Source organism: Octopus bimaculoides, chromosome 16, assembly GCF_001194135.2.
Source record: "Octopus bimaculoides isolate UCB-OBI-ISO-001 chromosome 16, ASM119413v2, whole genome shotgun sequence".
NCBI lineage: Eukaryota > Metazoa > Mollusca > Cephalopoda > Octopoda > Octopodidae > Octopus > Octopus bimaculoides.
In genome coordinates, this window is record NC_068996.1 from 3,542,759 (window position 1) to 3,559,862 (window position 17,104).

The window sequence follows — 17,104 nt, forward strand, 5'->3', positions numbered from 1 at the left end:
TATTTTAGATAGTTCGTTTAGTGTCCAGTTAAGGATATTGTAGCTGAAGCTTATAACTGGGACAGCTAAAGTGTTGATACCCATTATCTTGTTTTTAGCATTGAGCTCTGTTTTTAGTATTGATCTAACTCGTCTATAGTATTCTTTCTTTATTTTTTCTTTCATTTGTGTATGTTGTATCCTATCTAGTTCATTGACTCCTAAATATTTGTATGGCTGGCTTTCGTCTAGTTCTCTTATTTCATTGGCTTTATCTAGTGTTATATTGCTACTTTTAACTAATTTTCCTCGTTTCAGGGTTGCTTTGGCACAATTTTCTAATCCGAATTTCATATTTATTTCCTTGGTAAAGCCATGTACTGTCTGTAGTAGTGTTGCCAGCTCTTTGTCATTTCTGGCGTATAATTTTAGGTCATCCATATATATAAGAGGTGGCTGACTGTTTTTCCGTAACATTTGTATCCGCATCCAGTTCTATTTAGCAATTCAGTTAAAGGTGTGAGTTTCAGGCAGAACAGGAGTGGAGAGAGCGTGTCTCCCTGGAATATTCCTCTTCTAATGGGGATGGCTTTCGTTTTCACAAGTCTCTCTTTTGTTTGGAGCTGTAGCACTGTCTGCCATTTATCCATGGAGTGCTTTATGTATTTTATAATAAGTGGTGCCACCTTGTTTATAACTAGTGTATCGAGAATCCACGTGTGGGGAACACTGTCGAAAGCCTTTATTATCCTTATTATTATTATCATTATTATTATTATTATTATTATTATTATTATTATTATTATTATTATTATTATTATTATTATTATCATTATTATCATTATTATTATTATTGCCTTTGCTCAGCTTCTAACGCTGGAGATATATTACAGTGTCAGCTTTTCACTACCAGTGAACTCAGGTAACACCTCTTATTTTTCGAGCACCTTCCAGAGTATTCGAGCGGTTCCAAGCAGTGCTCCACCCTTATTGCATCCCCTGTTTGTTCTATGTAATTCTCAAGATTTTTAATCACTGTTCACAGGGCTCCGAAGGTGATTAGTACTAATACCACATTTATCATCGACCACAACTGCTTAACGTCCCAAGCTAACCTGTCATATCTCTCGACTTTCCTTTCTTTCTTATCGCATAACTTGTTGTCAGCTGGGAATGCTATATATATGATCCAGCATATTTTGTTTTTTTTTCCCAATTAAGACTATGTCTGGCTTCCTATTCTCTATCTCATGGTCGCACTGAATCATAAAATCCCATAGGATCTTTGCATTTCTATTGTCGACGATGCCTTCAGGTTTGTGGTCGTACCAATTTGTTGCTCTGTCAAGTCCATACTTGTTGGAAAGTGTCCAATGAACATGCCTGGCTATATTGTCGTGGCGTCTCTTGAGAGTCCTTCTGGGATCATGGCGTACAGTGCCTGATAATATTCCATACGGTTTCACCGTTTTGTCCACAGATTCTGCACTTATCACTTTCTGATGTGTTGTCTATTCTGTATGTTATGTAGTTTGTTCTTAGTGCTTGATCTTGGGCAACACAGATTAGAGCCTCCGTTTCCGGTTTTAAATCACTTTTAGTCATCCACAACCATCTTTTCTCTATGTCTGTCTTATCTTCAACATCCCTATGAAATTGTCAATGCATTCTTTTCTTTACCCACCTATTTTCAGATTCATTCGTTTTCAATTTCTTGTATACTGCTTTATCTTTGCAATCTTTCATCCTACACAGGCCTGACCTTCTTACTCCTAATAATAGCGGTTCTGTGGCATTTTATTAGTATTGTTGTTGTTGTTGTTATTATTATTATTATTATTATTATTATTATCATCATCATTATTATTATTATTATTATTAATATCATCATCATCATTATTATTATTATTATTATTATTATTATTATTATTATTATTATTATTATTATCATTATTATTGTTATTATTATTGTTATTATTATTATTATTATTATTATTATTATTATTATTATTATTATTCAGTAGTTTTATTTTTATAACGTGTTTTCAGTTCCCTACCGAACACAGCTCTGTGCGCCTTGGGTATGTGCTGTGGTTTGCTGTGATGCTCTTATGGTTACTGTATTGAAAGTGTTTTGCGTAGGATGTGTGCTGTGCCCAGTAGTGCAATTTTCTGTATGTTATATATATTTGTAAGTCTTGGGGTTTTTGTTATGTATTTGTCTGAATAGTTTTTTTATTATACCTATGGTACCTAGTATGATAGGAATTGTTATTATTATTATTATTATTATTGTTGTTGTTCAGTAGTTTTAATTTTATAACGTGCTTTCACTTCACTACCGAGCGCAGCTCTGTGCGCCTTGAGTATGTGCTGTGGTTTGCTGTGGTGCTCCCATGTTTACTGTATTGAAAGTGTTTTGCGTAGGATGTGTGCAGTGCCCAGTAGTGCAATTTTCTGTATGTTATATATATTTGTAAGTCCTGGTGTTTTTGTTATGTATTTGTCTGAATATTTTTTTATTATACCTAAGGCACCTACTATGATAGGAATTGTTTCTGTTTTTAGATTCCACATTCGAGTTATCTCTATTCCCAGGTCTTTGTATTTTGAAAGTTTCTCCATTTCCTTTATGGAAACGTAGTCATCTGCTGGTATTGATACATCAATTATTAATTTTATTATTATTATTATTATTATTATTATTATTATTATTATTATTATTATTATTATTGAGGAAGTGACCTTGTAGAATCGTTAGAACGCTGGAAAAGATGTTTCACAGCATTTCGTCCGTCATCACGATCTGAGTTCAAATTTTTACGTGGTTGAGGGTGCCTTTTATCCTTTCAGGGTCGATAACATAAGTACGAGTTGAGAACTGGGTTCGATGTAATGAACTATCCCTGTTCCCCAAAATTTCATGTCTTATGCCTATAGTTTAAAGGATTAACATCATTATTTTTGTTGTTGTTGTACTTGCAAAGAAAGCACGTGTGTTCGAAGATCCTGAGGTACCGTTGAATTTTGACTTTTTAAAAAATGTTATTTGTATTTTTGTTGCGTAATATTATCAATAAGCTAACTAGCAATGTCTGTGGCTCTTTGATTTCGGTAAATTTCAATTCTTTGGCGTTTGAAATTGTGCTATGTTTTCAAAAAATCTAAATTCTTTAAGCGATAAAACATGGCCTTGTATGTTTCGACAAATAGTCAGTAGAGGGAAAATGAAAATCAGAATAGTAGGTTCGACACTGCTTTCCTACTGATAGCACGAACCACCACCATTATCACTACCACTGCAATCGAAAGGGGCAGCAGAAAAACAATAAGGCAAACTGAAAGAACAATAGCAACAAAAATAAAAATAAGAACGAAACAAAGATACGAAACTTCCTGTCAACGCTCCGGGAAATTCCACCTCCACAACTACCACATGGATATTAAATACAACGCATAATTCCCTCGTCGTCACCTTCGCTAACATTTTTCTCCTCCCAGTGCAGGCAAGAAATTCTAATCATAAAATTGAAGAATGCAAAATATATTTAAAAAAAGACTGCCATAACAACATATTGAAAGAGATTGTTACTGGTCGGTATCACGATCGCTACTTATATTCTTTGCTCGTTGTTTTAGGCATTGAGCAATCCCTCTCTTTACACTGTATGGATGGTGGGAATTGAAGTTGAGGTATCGTTCAGTGAAGGTCGGCTTGCGGTATACGAATGTCCTGAATCCATACTTGGTGCGTGTTATTAATACGTCCAGGAATGCTAGCCGATTGTCTTTTTCTTTTTCCATTGTGAATTGTATGGATGGCTTTATTGAGTTCACATGATCTAACAGCACTTGGACATCTTCCTGGTGGCGCCAGAGTATGAAGGTATCATCAACACATCGTAGCCATAATGTTGGTTTTAGTGGTGTTGATCCTAAAGCCAAATTCTCAAAATATTCCATGTATATATTGGTTATTACCGGTGATAATGGCGAACCCATAGCTAAACCCTCCTCTTGTCGATATATATATCAGTGTCCATACTGAAGTAGGTAGTTTCTACACAGAAGGTCAACATTTCTATCAAGTTTCTTATTAGTATACTAGTGCGTTCTTTTAGATGGGTGTCTTTCACTAGTTTTTCTTGTATCACCGATAGTGCTTCACCAGTTGGGACTTTCGTGAACAGACTTATAACATCTAGACTCACCATCAAGTTGGGTTCAATGGGAGTATCTTTGATCAATTCTGTGAAGTGGGTGGAATTCTTCACGTACGATGTTGACTTTCCTGATGGACTGATTGTATCCACAAGAAAGCGGCTCAGCGGATGACATGCTGAACCACTACAGTTCACTATAGGTCTTAATGGAAGAAGATCCATTACAACCGTTGGAAAAAAAACATCAGTTAAATAACGAAATCAAAGAGAGGTTATCTTCATTACTTAGAAAAATAACCAGAGATGATGATAGAAAGAGAATCCAACAAGATTTAGAAAAGTCATACATGAAAGAATTTAAAATGGTGAAGACACGCCAGATTAAGAAGTTTATGAAGCTTAAAGGTCAGAGAATGAAGATTGAAGTCCGTCACCCACCTGTGAAAGCAGTAAATAATGTAAGTAGTCTATTAAGCAACAAATACCCCCAAAACATACTCTCCACTCCAATTATGAAGAAAAGAAAGGATTAAACCGATAAACTGTCCACAGTCTGTCTACCCTATGTGAAAGGCCTCTCTAAAAAGATACAAAAGATATGCGGCCCATATGACATTAGGACAGTATTCAAAAGTAATACAACACTTTGCAAATATCTCCTTCGAGTAAAACCCCCAATAGAAGAGAATATGACCAAAGACTGGGTGTACTCCATCCCAAGCAGCTGTGGTAGGTTATACAAAGGCGAAACATGTCACACCCTCAAAATAAGGGTAGAGGAACATCGCAAAGCTGTGACACGAGGAGATATTGATAAATCGGATACAGCTGATCATGTATGGAAAAATGGAGACCACCTCCCCCTGTGGGATGAAGTTAAATTAATAGACAGAGAATACAACTGGAAAATACGAAAACTAAAAGAAGCAGCACGTATGCTAGGACACAACAACCTCCTAAGCAGATCGAGTGCAGATATGAACAGCATATGGGAACCGGTATTAAGGAAGGATAGGAAAATATTAGTAATATAAGCCCCAAAATTCACCCTATAATTGCCCACGGGCATATGGTGTAGTGGTTAGAGTTCGATCCCAGGCAGTGACCTGAATAATAATAATAATAATAATAATAATAATAACAACAACATCAACAACAACATCGGAAAATACCTTAGGAATGAGAACCCAGGTTCGAAATTTCCCCACGGTTGCCATTTAGATGTAGGCGCTTTTGCAGCTAAGGCACACTCTCTGTATGCTTTCACGGATTCTTCAAATTCACGGTCCATTGTTGGCCAATAATCGTAACTTCTCATTAATGATTTCATTCTCGAAATCCCTGGGCTATCAATATGAAATTCATTTAATAATTACTTTTGTGGTGCGGTTGGCACGACGACTCTTTGTGCATACTTCAAAATATTGTCACACTTAAGAAATGGTTCGTATTTTATTGCGCATATTTTTATCTTTTTTAGCTCTCAGTATTTCTTTAATTTTTACAATGAATTTATAGTTTTTCGATTTCAATTTTATATCTTGTAAAGTAACTGGCAGTTCATGAATTTCGTTACTCAAAACATTTTAAATTTCATTTTCCGCTTGCAAAGCAGCAATCACGGTATCTTCAAATGGTTCCACGTTTTTCGAAATCTGCTGGACCTAATTTCTTGGATGGTATTATATGCTACATCTTGAAATCTTATTTTAATAATATCGTGCCACAGCGTTGCAACTTATTAGCAGTATGTATAGGAATTTCTTTTATCGACCTAAATATCGATGATAATGGACGATGATCAGTCTGTAGACGAAAACTTCTACCGTGTAAAAATCTGTGAAATTATTTCACAGCAATTCGATTTGACTATAATATTTTTCTGCTGATATCAGAGAACTTGAAGCATGAACCACCGCCTTCGTGTTACCATCTTTATATTTATGTAGCATTACTGCTCGTATACCGTACTCAGAAGCGGCTGAAACTACAACAATCTCCGCTGCAGGATCGAAGTGTGCTAACGATACATCAGATATTAATATTTATTTATTATTTTGTTAAACGCCTTTTGACAATTTTCTATTTCATAGCTTTCATCAGTAGATTATTCAGCGGTACCCTCACCTTATGCATATTTGGAATATAATTTTGGTAAGAATTTGCCAGTCCTAAAAATGCTTTTAGAGTCGCTATATTAGTCGGAAGGGGCATACTTTTAATTGCGTCTGCACTCGACGGGTCTGGTCGACGTCCATTTCTGTCAAGGATTTTAAGTAAATACCTTATTTTCGGTAAGAAAATTCATACTTCTCTTCACTCAAAGTCAAGCCACAATCCTCTAATTTTTCGGAGACATACTTTACGTGCTATACCTGTTGATCTCTGGATTCACCTTTAATGAGTATATCGTCCAGATATAAAATTGCGAATTCACAGTTTGCTAACATTGCATCCATAATCTGTTGAAAATTCGCTGGTGCGATTTTTAAGCCAAAAGGTAAACTATTGTATTTGTATAGAATTTTTTATGTGTTCTAATTGTTAAGTATTTAGAGCATTCATCATCTACTCTAATTTGTAGGTATTCGTCAGAGAGATCCAATTTAGAAAATATCTTGCTACCGTTTAATTTCGCAAAAATATCCTCCGGAGTAGGTAGCGGATAGTCACATGTTTTAAGACATTTATCTAAACCAATGGAAAAATCAGCACACGCTCTGATTTTATTATTCTTTTTCTTAACGCACACAGTTGGTGATACCCATCGACTGTATTCCACTTTTTGGGTAACTCCACTTGTTTTCTAGCTTCTCTAACTCTAAATTTATCGGTTCTAACGCTGCGAACAGTACAGTTTGTTTTTGTTTAAATGTCGGTATGGCGTTTTCTTTTATTTGAAACTGCGCCTTCGTTTTGGTGCACAGACCTAATTTATCACATAGAATTTCAGGAACAATATTAATTTTCTTTTCCAATTCGTCTGATGACTTATTTGTACTGGAGGAAAAGCCATTCACATTTTTACAGAAAAGATTTATAGGGAGGTCTTATAAGCTAAATAATTGCACCCAGTGGCTTCCGAATAAGTTTGTTGTATTACTTAACGCAAAAACTTTGGCTTTTAAGGTTTTATTACGAAATCTAATGTTACTTATCAATTCGCTTAAACATTTTTTTCTCCCTAAAACACCATGCGCAATTTTCGAAGCTTTATACATTTTTTCCACGTATCTGGGTTTACTATCGAGATATTGCTGTCGGTATCCAAGTGTAACCTTATGTTTGTGTTATTAAGTTTTACATACACAAATTTCCTTTGAAACTCGTTCGTATTCTTGCCACCAATAATCCGTTTACGCGCTTTTTTTCTGATGAACTGGGTTTTAGGTTCTGTCTAACAATACGACTTTTATTGCTTATTTTACCACACTTGAAGCATTTTGTATTTTTAAACGAACAATTATTTTTAAAATGTAGGCCACCGCATCCATAACATGGATTTGGGCTTGACATTTTTTGCATTTTTTTATTCATTATCGCTCGAATCTGAGAGCAATCTTTCTCTATAATTTTATCTGTGCTATGTTGTAGATGTATAATCCTCTGATATTCTTCTGCTACCGCTTGTAGAGTTAAATTTTGGTCCTATTCTAATTTTGTTAATACCCGGGAACGTAAATCAGCATCTTTGTTTGCAGTAGCCCTTGAACAAAAATTAAAGCTTGAACATGTCCGGGGTTGACTCATTCAATTTGAATTTCTCACACTCTCTGTTAACCACTCCGGCATATGTGACGAAATCTTCATCATCTTTCTTGATCAAATTTAAACATTGCCTGCGAGTATTGAACAGAGAACTTCTTTCAGTGAAAATTTTTGATAAAATATTAATTGTTTCATCGAAACAAATCTCATCTGGCTTCTTCGACAGAATATAATTACAATATTTTTCGTGTTCTGCAGGGGATAACTTTCTTAAACGTAGTCATACTTTTTTCTCGTAACTTTTACACTCTTTGAAGATTTCTTCATATCTTTGAAAATATGCAGAGAAGGTAATCCTTTCTTCAATTGGATTTGCAAAACTGTCTGGTGAATACGGACCTGAAGTATTTTCAGACGTTCAGTATTAATTCCAGCAATTGTTGGTTTTTCTGTTATTGTTGTTGTATTTGCTGTTGTTGTAATTGTTATTGTAGTTGCTGCTGCTGTAGTTGCTGCTGTAGCTGTTGCCACTGTACCACGAAGGCGAATATGTTTTCCATGTTAAAACGATTTTCTTTGGTTTTGTAACAAAACAAGAGCTTAACGCCCAACGCAAGCTTCGAATAAATCGTCACCACTTTTATATCTTTGTATTGGATATACAATATAACGAGGCAAGGAGGAAGAAAATATATACACGACGCACTACTATTACTGTTACATGAGACTCAACACTCTCTATCATGGCGAATATGATAGACAAAGCGAATATGATAGAGAATAAGGCAGATGGCAATATGGGATCTTTTTTAAAACGGGGGCCACATTTTTCATTAACGAAACACTTTGAAACTTGGAACACTGGTAGAATGTGTCATATAAAACATCTTTTTCTCTTAGTCTTCTTTAAAAAAATAGAAATCCATAAGTTATTCCATGTTAAAGTTGTCGTATTTCTGTAATTTCAACCAATCACTGACGTCCATTCAGCCGATATACATTAAGTGCCGACTACATAAACAAACGATTCTGAAACAATTAACCCTAACCCTAACCCTAACCCTAGGGTTAGGGTTAGGGTTAAAGCAAATTTAAAATGAAAAAAGCAAATAAAACGAAGGTATGGCGATTAAATACGCTTTACATCGCTTAATCAGCCAAAGGAGTAAATGTAAACAACTGAATACTTGTCAGTGATTGGTTGAAATTATCGAAATAAGACAATTTTTTACATGAAATAAATTCGTATACAAAAATATTTTTCTGTTCTATAACACAAAATAGATAAGTATACGAAGTTTGAAAGTCTTTCCGTACCAAAAACACTACGTAAAACATTAATGAAAAATGTGGCCCCCGTTTTAAAATAGATCCGCAATATGAAACGGACAAGAAAAAGAAAGAAAAACACGCCAATATGAAAGCTGGGAGGTTCATCTCCAACAAAGACATCTAAACTACCAGCATCATCCTCAGCATTACCATTGCCACCATGTCAACCACCATCACCATAGACGCAAACAACAGTACAAGCATCAGCAAATCTCATCATACGCACAGAAAAAAAACTGTAACAGCATAAAACCATTTTAGACATCACTGCAATGAATACGAACAACAAAGCACTGATAAAAGAAATACATCAGAACAAAGATATCATACAGAGCAATTTCCTCATACCAGTAAAGTAGCACGCCAGCATACATGAAAGCCATTGAAAGAACACAACAAAAAAGCCATAAAAAAAAACAAATATTGCGATGAGGTAAGAGACGTCAGAGAGATTAACAAAACTTTATAAGAAACTGCTTGTGGAGACAACCACCTTTAACGAAAGGTGTGGAATATCTGTCCTTCTCCACATAAACGCTATTGTAAACAGCTCAATGTTTACTTCTTTCTCAGTGTACAACATGACCTTTGCTCATAACAGGCAGTATAGATGCACAGGGCCTGGGTCGACTTCGAAGCAGGGCTACATACTCAACGATTTCAGGTCACAAAATATAAGTGTAGTGGCCATCAGCGATACCAGAGTTGTCGATTCACTGGATTTCATGCCCATGTATGGTGAATACGGGATTTACTCATGTCTTTGTCTACCGGAAATGGAAGATGACGATGCCGTATTGTTTCGGAGTGGTCTGGACATATGGTACGTTCCATCTTCTTGGACACAGAAGGTCAACCAGATGTTTCTGGATATGAATAGTAGCGAAGGAAGGTGTCTTCAGACTAGTAACTGTCTGTGATTTGACAGGGTCATGACAAGCAGATTTCTTCAGGTGCCTGGTGGTTTTCTTAAAGATGTACGATCTTTAGTGATAGTAGGCGACAGGAACATCATCTTGGGTGTACGTTTGGATTGTGCGGGGCTTGTTGATTAGAGAGTGGATGCAAAAATGTCACAATCCTGCTCAAATGTTTCCAAATATCTGGCAGGTGTCAACTGGATTTTCCAAATGTGTCAATGTGGACATAAACAAACTGCATCGTTTCATCTAGGTCGTATCTAGATAGAGTATTGTATAGGCCAGTAGATAAAGATAGCATAGGCTTTCCAATTTCAAAATCGTCGGCTACACAGTAAAAAAAATTGTGATCTGCATGGTTAGGTTAGATAAGGTTTTGTAGGCAGGGACCAGGTTACTGGGAACTGAACATATTAATCCCGGTGCGTGAAGCTTACAAAGCCTGGATTAGCGAATTAGCGATGGAGGCGTATTCCTGGCATCAGATAAACTGTATAAGCATAGAAGTACTGTCAGTTGGACCTGCTCGAGATACGCTCAGAGCGGCGAGGAAACTCTTCTGCATATCCTTGTTTACTCACTGAACATTGCTGACTTGTGGAAGGATTTTGGATACCTGCTGTTACGGATAAGGATTTCAGCTGAGTCCATCATCAGGATTGTTCCGCCACGTTCCTTTGCAGTTTCCATCTGTCTGGTGGCTTTTACGAAAGAGGTTGTGTTGTGAACTACGCTGTAAAGAATGAAAACAAAATCATTCGTTTTTTATTAATCTCTCATCAGCTTTGAAAGTTTTTTTCTTGAAAAGAAAGCTGATGTTGGAGAGAGAGACATGTCTTTCAGCAAATCTTTGAAAGATGGATGTGAATAGCAAGGGCGGTCTGCGTGACCGGACCTGTTCTGAGCTTGCACCTGTAACTGGCGGAGGAATATGGGAAATGACCACTGCTATATTGGTCAGAGTGACTGTTCTTTAGGGCCTTCACGAGCAGACCAAGAAATCTCTCCACTTGTGGAGAATTACATCCTGTTTGGATCTTTTGATCTTTTCTTTTCGTTAATTTATTGTATTGAATTGGTGTATAAACATCCTCAGTTCTTTAGTAAACCCTTACTGGCTAAGAAAGTAATCATCATAAACCTCATTAGGAAGGACAACTTTACCTTTCATCTTTTTTGGATCACTAAAATAAAATACTAGTCAAGAACGGGCCAAGTTAATTGACTTACCCCACCCTTGAAAACTGCTGTCCTTCTGTCAAAACCAGAAAGAATTATATTTATTTGCATTACTACTTTACTGAACCTTTCCATATCCTGAGTGGGATATAAGTTACAAGCCGTTTTCTCCCCATAAATGTTTTCTTTGAAATACTGAACAATAATGCACTTAAGCTGCTTTGCATATTGCTTTCCAGTTATCTACCAGTTATCTATATGAGTGCATCAATCTGTATATGTATATTTGTGGGTGTAATTATACGAATGTTTGTGTATCTATTTATTTCCATGTGTGTGTATCCTGCGTTAACTTGATCAATAAGTATCCGGACTGTTGCTGTAGTAAATAAGCTAAAGCACCATCGTCAAACCGCTTGGCACAGATTGACCTTGAATTCTGCTCTATATGTGCATCAAGTATTAATGTTCGAGCTCACTTCCACCTTTTACAGCAATGCTTGGAAGTAACATGTGTAGCATGTGTTCGTCGCATTGACCATGGCAGAGAAAGTTGAGCAGAGAATTTGCATCAAATTTTGCCAAAGGCTTGGCAATACCTGTTCAGAGGCCTACTCAAAGTGTTCAACAAGTTTCCATCGTACTCAATATAATCAAAGAGATCGTGTGCAACTGAAACCCGAGTGTCTTTTTGGCCAGCTGAAAGTTGTTTTGGCACAAACTTGGCAAACACGCGTCTCATACACAAATCTTCAGTGATAACGAATTGAATTGAACCGTAACCAATTCACTATCCTCTGATCACTCACGGATGGTGATTCGACGGTTTCCCCTCACAGCTGCATGGACATCTGTGATGTTTTTTCTCAGTTCTGCTGATTGTGGGTCTCCCAGAACGTTCTTCTTTCGGCCATCATGCAGACGTCTGAGCCACTCGTACACTTGTGTGCGGCACATACACTCTTCTCCATACACTTTCTACAACTTTGCATAGGTGTCTGAGCAGGTATCACAATCACAACGTTGTCATGGTCACTTCGACGATCACACGTTACACACCTTCTTTCCAAGTACTGCTGTAAACATCGGAAGGGAGCTACAACGTCAAAACTTAGTGCACATGCACAGCAGAGCTGAAGGTCAATCTGTGTGGAGCGGTTTTACTTTACGTGCTTCAACTTCATTACTATGGCAACTGTCCGAATACTTATTGATCAGATCTCGAATACGTCATTGTAAAAAAAACTGCAAAAAGAAGAAAAGAGTGCTTTACAAACAATGTTTCTTGTATCGGTTTAGATATTCCTTCATCACTCTCAGAATAAACAATGTAAATAAATTAAAGTTACTGTTATGCAGATTAGGTAAACTGAAACGCTGTGACATTTGTTTTTCAGCTACGAAACTGGAAAAAAGTGCTTACGACTGAGAATTGAAACCCTGTCACAAAGTCAAGCTGGATCGACGAAAGCTTCAGCTGAATATCGTACCTAACTGCGTGTGTGCGTGTTTATGTCTGCTCAGGGATATGCGCAAATAGTAACATGTGTTTGTATAGTAGTCATTCATAGACAAATTATTTCTATGGTTACGTAAACGTATTCTGATTGTAAAGTGAGACTTCTACTAAAAAAGAAATAACTTCTTTTAAGTGCCTGTTAAGAAGGCAGTATAAAGTTACTAAGAAATTTTTCATCAGTCAATGTAATCTCTTCTTTATCTACCCTATTCCTCAAGCGTTTCTTGTTACTAGAGTTCCCGAGTCAACCACTTTTTCACTACCTTCTCCCACCTGGCTTCAGGGCTTCAGGCTGTATATGTTGATGTGTTGTGAATATCGCAGGTGGGGTAGATTTGATGGATGCTAGTTTTCGTTCAGTAGACCCTTGCTTTTAGAGAAGAAATTTCAGCAACCAATAACGTGATTTTCGAGGGTTCGTTTCTTCTAACAGTCTATTCTTACAATTTGGTGACACTAGCATATTCTTAAATTTCGCCCAATGCCACTCAAAATCTATCCGGTTATCCGTCAGAATCTAGATTGGAAGTTGGATTAAAGTTTAATGAAATTTCTCTATTTTCCTTTCTTCTTTCTTTTATTTTTTAATTCATTTATAGATTTTCCTTAGAGCAAACCCTTCCTTCATCACCTGTTTTAGATACAGATGTTACGTGTGTCTTGTATCAAGTCTAGAATCGGTTCGCAGTTCACACATAGCAGTTGTTATTTAGCTTAAGCTAGCTAGAATCAAGTAGATGTGTAATCAACATGTTTTGGCGAGGACTTAAATTTATTTATTCATTTTGTTTTTTAGGGACTAAATTGTCTATTCTATCCTTATTTCGGATAAAAAGTCCTTAATGAAAGAAATATGTCTAACTACTATTTCAAATAAATCTGATAACCGCGTAGAAGCGTCTTCAGTGGCTCTATGTCTGCTAAGCGTAAGGTTTAAGGGTTTTATTCTTCTTTGAACCTTGGCCCACGTCTCATTCACCACCAAATATTGCCAAGGATTATTAGATATAATCTGAGAGGATCCTCAACAACAGAAGCAATAGTAAATGCACATTTTATGGACCTTGAAGCGTAGTAATGATATTCTTTGGTGTAATGTAATGTCGTGTAGTGTATGGCATTCTACAGAACAAAGATTGTGTAGTAGAAACATTATGTTTTAAAATGAGTTGTACTGAGGAAGAACTGCGCATATTGATTTCTTGGAGTGTATGACAACTGGTGCTGCTAATGTTGTGTTTAAGCAACATTGATAAAACCAGGAAGAACTTTGCACGAGAAGATAAGTTTAAAATGTTGACATCCTGGGTAGGTTGGATCAGAATAAGTGCTAAGGGGGTCTCGAGTAGTGGAAAAGTCTCAGTAAGAAGGATGCATGAAAGTAAGAGAAAATAGTCAGGTCGGATTGGATAGAGGTAGTAGGTAATTTCTAAGTCCTGGAAGATAGAGACACGTTGCGGTATCCGTAAAATCTACAGAGTAAACTATATGCATATGGGTTAGTGTTTGAAAGGTATTATTGAATGCGTTTTTATCAACCAAATTACTTTCTTTCGGATATAATCTAGAATGTGTGTGTGTTGCCGCAGCCTTATTCCAGTTGTGAGAGCATTTTAATATCAGTCTCACTCGAGCTTGCTAGAAAGGTGGAAACTGAAGTTCGGAACCGAAGTATGTGTTTACTCTGAAGTGAGAGTTAAGGTTTTGTAATGCAATTCTTTCTACGCTATGAATAATGAACCTCGCCAAAATAGACGATCGATTGCAACTATGAAAGTTGAAAGACAAATGCTGCTCATAGGTAGGTAGCTTAACAAGAATATTCTCGAATTATGCTCAGAGCAAGAAAATACTCCACTATCGACTATAGCTTTCAATTAAGATCATGGGAGAACCACAATGGTGTATAGCTCTCTCATCCTAGTTTCCCAAAGTTAGTGGAAATCATTTAAGCAAAGAACGAAAGAGCAGACTGAACATTATAAGACAGGTCTTTCAAACTGCAAAATACATGAGGTGTCTTTGCGTTTCGGATGGTAGTGGTAGAAGTAATAATACCCACCTCTACACAGATAGGGAAAGTGGAATGTTCTCTACGTTGTAGATCTTATTTTACACCCGTACTGCTGCAATACAAACTTATCGATCATTTAGAGGATTTGGTGGTGGACCTTTTCATGCGATGTATAGAGAAAAAAACCGAAGTGTACGATGCGATAAGTCACTGATGATAAGTATAAATTAAACGTACATCAGATTTAGTACTAAGTTTATTTAACGTAAATCCAACTAAGGTAAATTCATGCACTATAAGTTTCAAGAGATGATGCATGATGCATAATACGTGGACAGATGATATTAGGCAGGGATAAGGCGATCTAATGTACGAAAAGACGATATAGGTTTTGTAACGGCTGAGGTTGGTAGTGAAAAAGTAAATTAGAGTGTTTGGCGTGTTTTTCTCTCCGTCAGAAAACAAGTGATATTATGTTGAGTGGCGTGCTTTGTTGATATTATATGATGTGCTGTCTCATTGTGTGGTGTATAGTCTTATGGTAGTGACTACTTTGTGAAGTGAAATAAGCGGCATAACATTAATCTTTAGTTTAACAGAAAAAAATTGATAATAATTAAGTATTTGGATAGCATTCATAGTGATCTAATATTGAATTGTAAGGTGGCGAGCTGGCAGAAACGTTTGCGCGCCGGACAAAATGCTTAGCGTTATTTCGTCTGTCTTAATGCTTTGAGTTCAAATTCCGCCGAGGTCGACTTTGTCTTTCATTCTTTCGGGGTCAATTAAATAAGTACCAGTTACGCACTGAGGTCGATCAAATCGACTTAATCCCTTTGTCTGTCCTTGTTTGTCCCCTCTGTGTTTAGCCCATGTGGGCAATAAAGAAGTAAATATTGAATAGTAATAAAAAAGAAAACGTTTAGAGGGAGTTGATTAAATCTTTCTATAAGCAAAGTAGCTTACGAAGGAATATTTAAGGTTAGAGGTCTGCAGTGAATGGAACTGAAACCGAACATCTCTATTAATAGCAGAGGAGAGAATGATGCCGAAACGACAGGCTATATAAATTCAGTGGTTAAACTATATAATAGAAAACTATTCCACTAGTTTAACTATGGAAGATTAATTAGTGGTTACGTAGTTAGAGATTTTAATTTGGTGTGTTAGGAGGTAATTCATTGTGCTACTATTTAGCCTTGTAAGTTGTTGATGAGTGACGTTCGTTGAATTTAATGTTATACAAACATACATACATGCATACACACATACATACACACACAAACTCACACACATATTTATATGTATCTGTATATATATATATATATATATATATATATATATATGTGTGTGTGTGTGTGTGTGTGTGTGTGTGTGTGTGTATATAAGTATATTAAGTATATGATTTAAGTTATTGAACGAAGTTCGACAAATTCAATCATATTTTTTCATCAATGGAGGAGATTAGATGTCAATATGATATAATATATAAAATATTTATTCAATTCGCTAGACGATCGTTTCGTACAGAAAGACAATGGATTATTCTTAAGAATCTGAATTGTCAAAGATTACTCATCAGTACCACAATAAGAAAAAATAAGAACTTAATAAAGACTTTAGAATTACATGGGTTATGTACTTTACTAATTTTTAATGTGTAATTGTTCTAGGAGTCATGTCTATTTAAAACACGAGTCGTGTTTTAAATTGATATGATTCCTAGAATAATTACACATTAAAAATTAGGAAGAACACAATACCCATGTAATTATTAAGTTCACCTTTATCTTCATTAACTTCTTATTTTGTCTTATTGTTCTGCTGATGAGTACTCTTTAAGAACTTAGATACTTAAAATGAATTTATTGTCTTTCTGTACGAAACGATCGTGTAGCGAATTGAATAAATATTTTATCCCATATTAACATCTAATGTGAGACGAGGAGATATTGATAAATCGGGTATAGCTGATCATGTATGGAGAAATGGAGACCCTCTCCCCAGTGGGAAGAAGTTAAAATAATAGACAGAGAACAACACTGGAAAATACGAAACTAAAGAAGCAAAACATAGGCTAGGACACAACAACCTCCTAAGCAGACTGAGTGCAGATATGAGCAGCATATGGGAACCGGTATCAAGATAGGAAAATATTAGATTTATAAGCCCTAAAATTCACTCCATGATTGCCCACGGGCATACGGCGTAGGAGTTAACAGCGAGTTCGATTCCAGGTATCGACCTGAAGAAGAAGAAGAAGAAGAAGAAGAAGAAGAAGAAGAAGAAG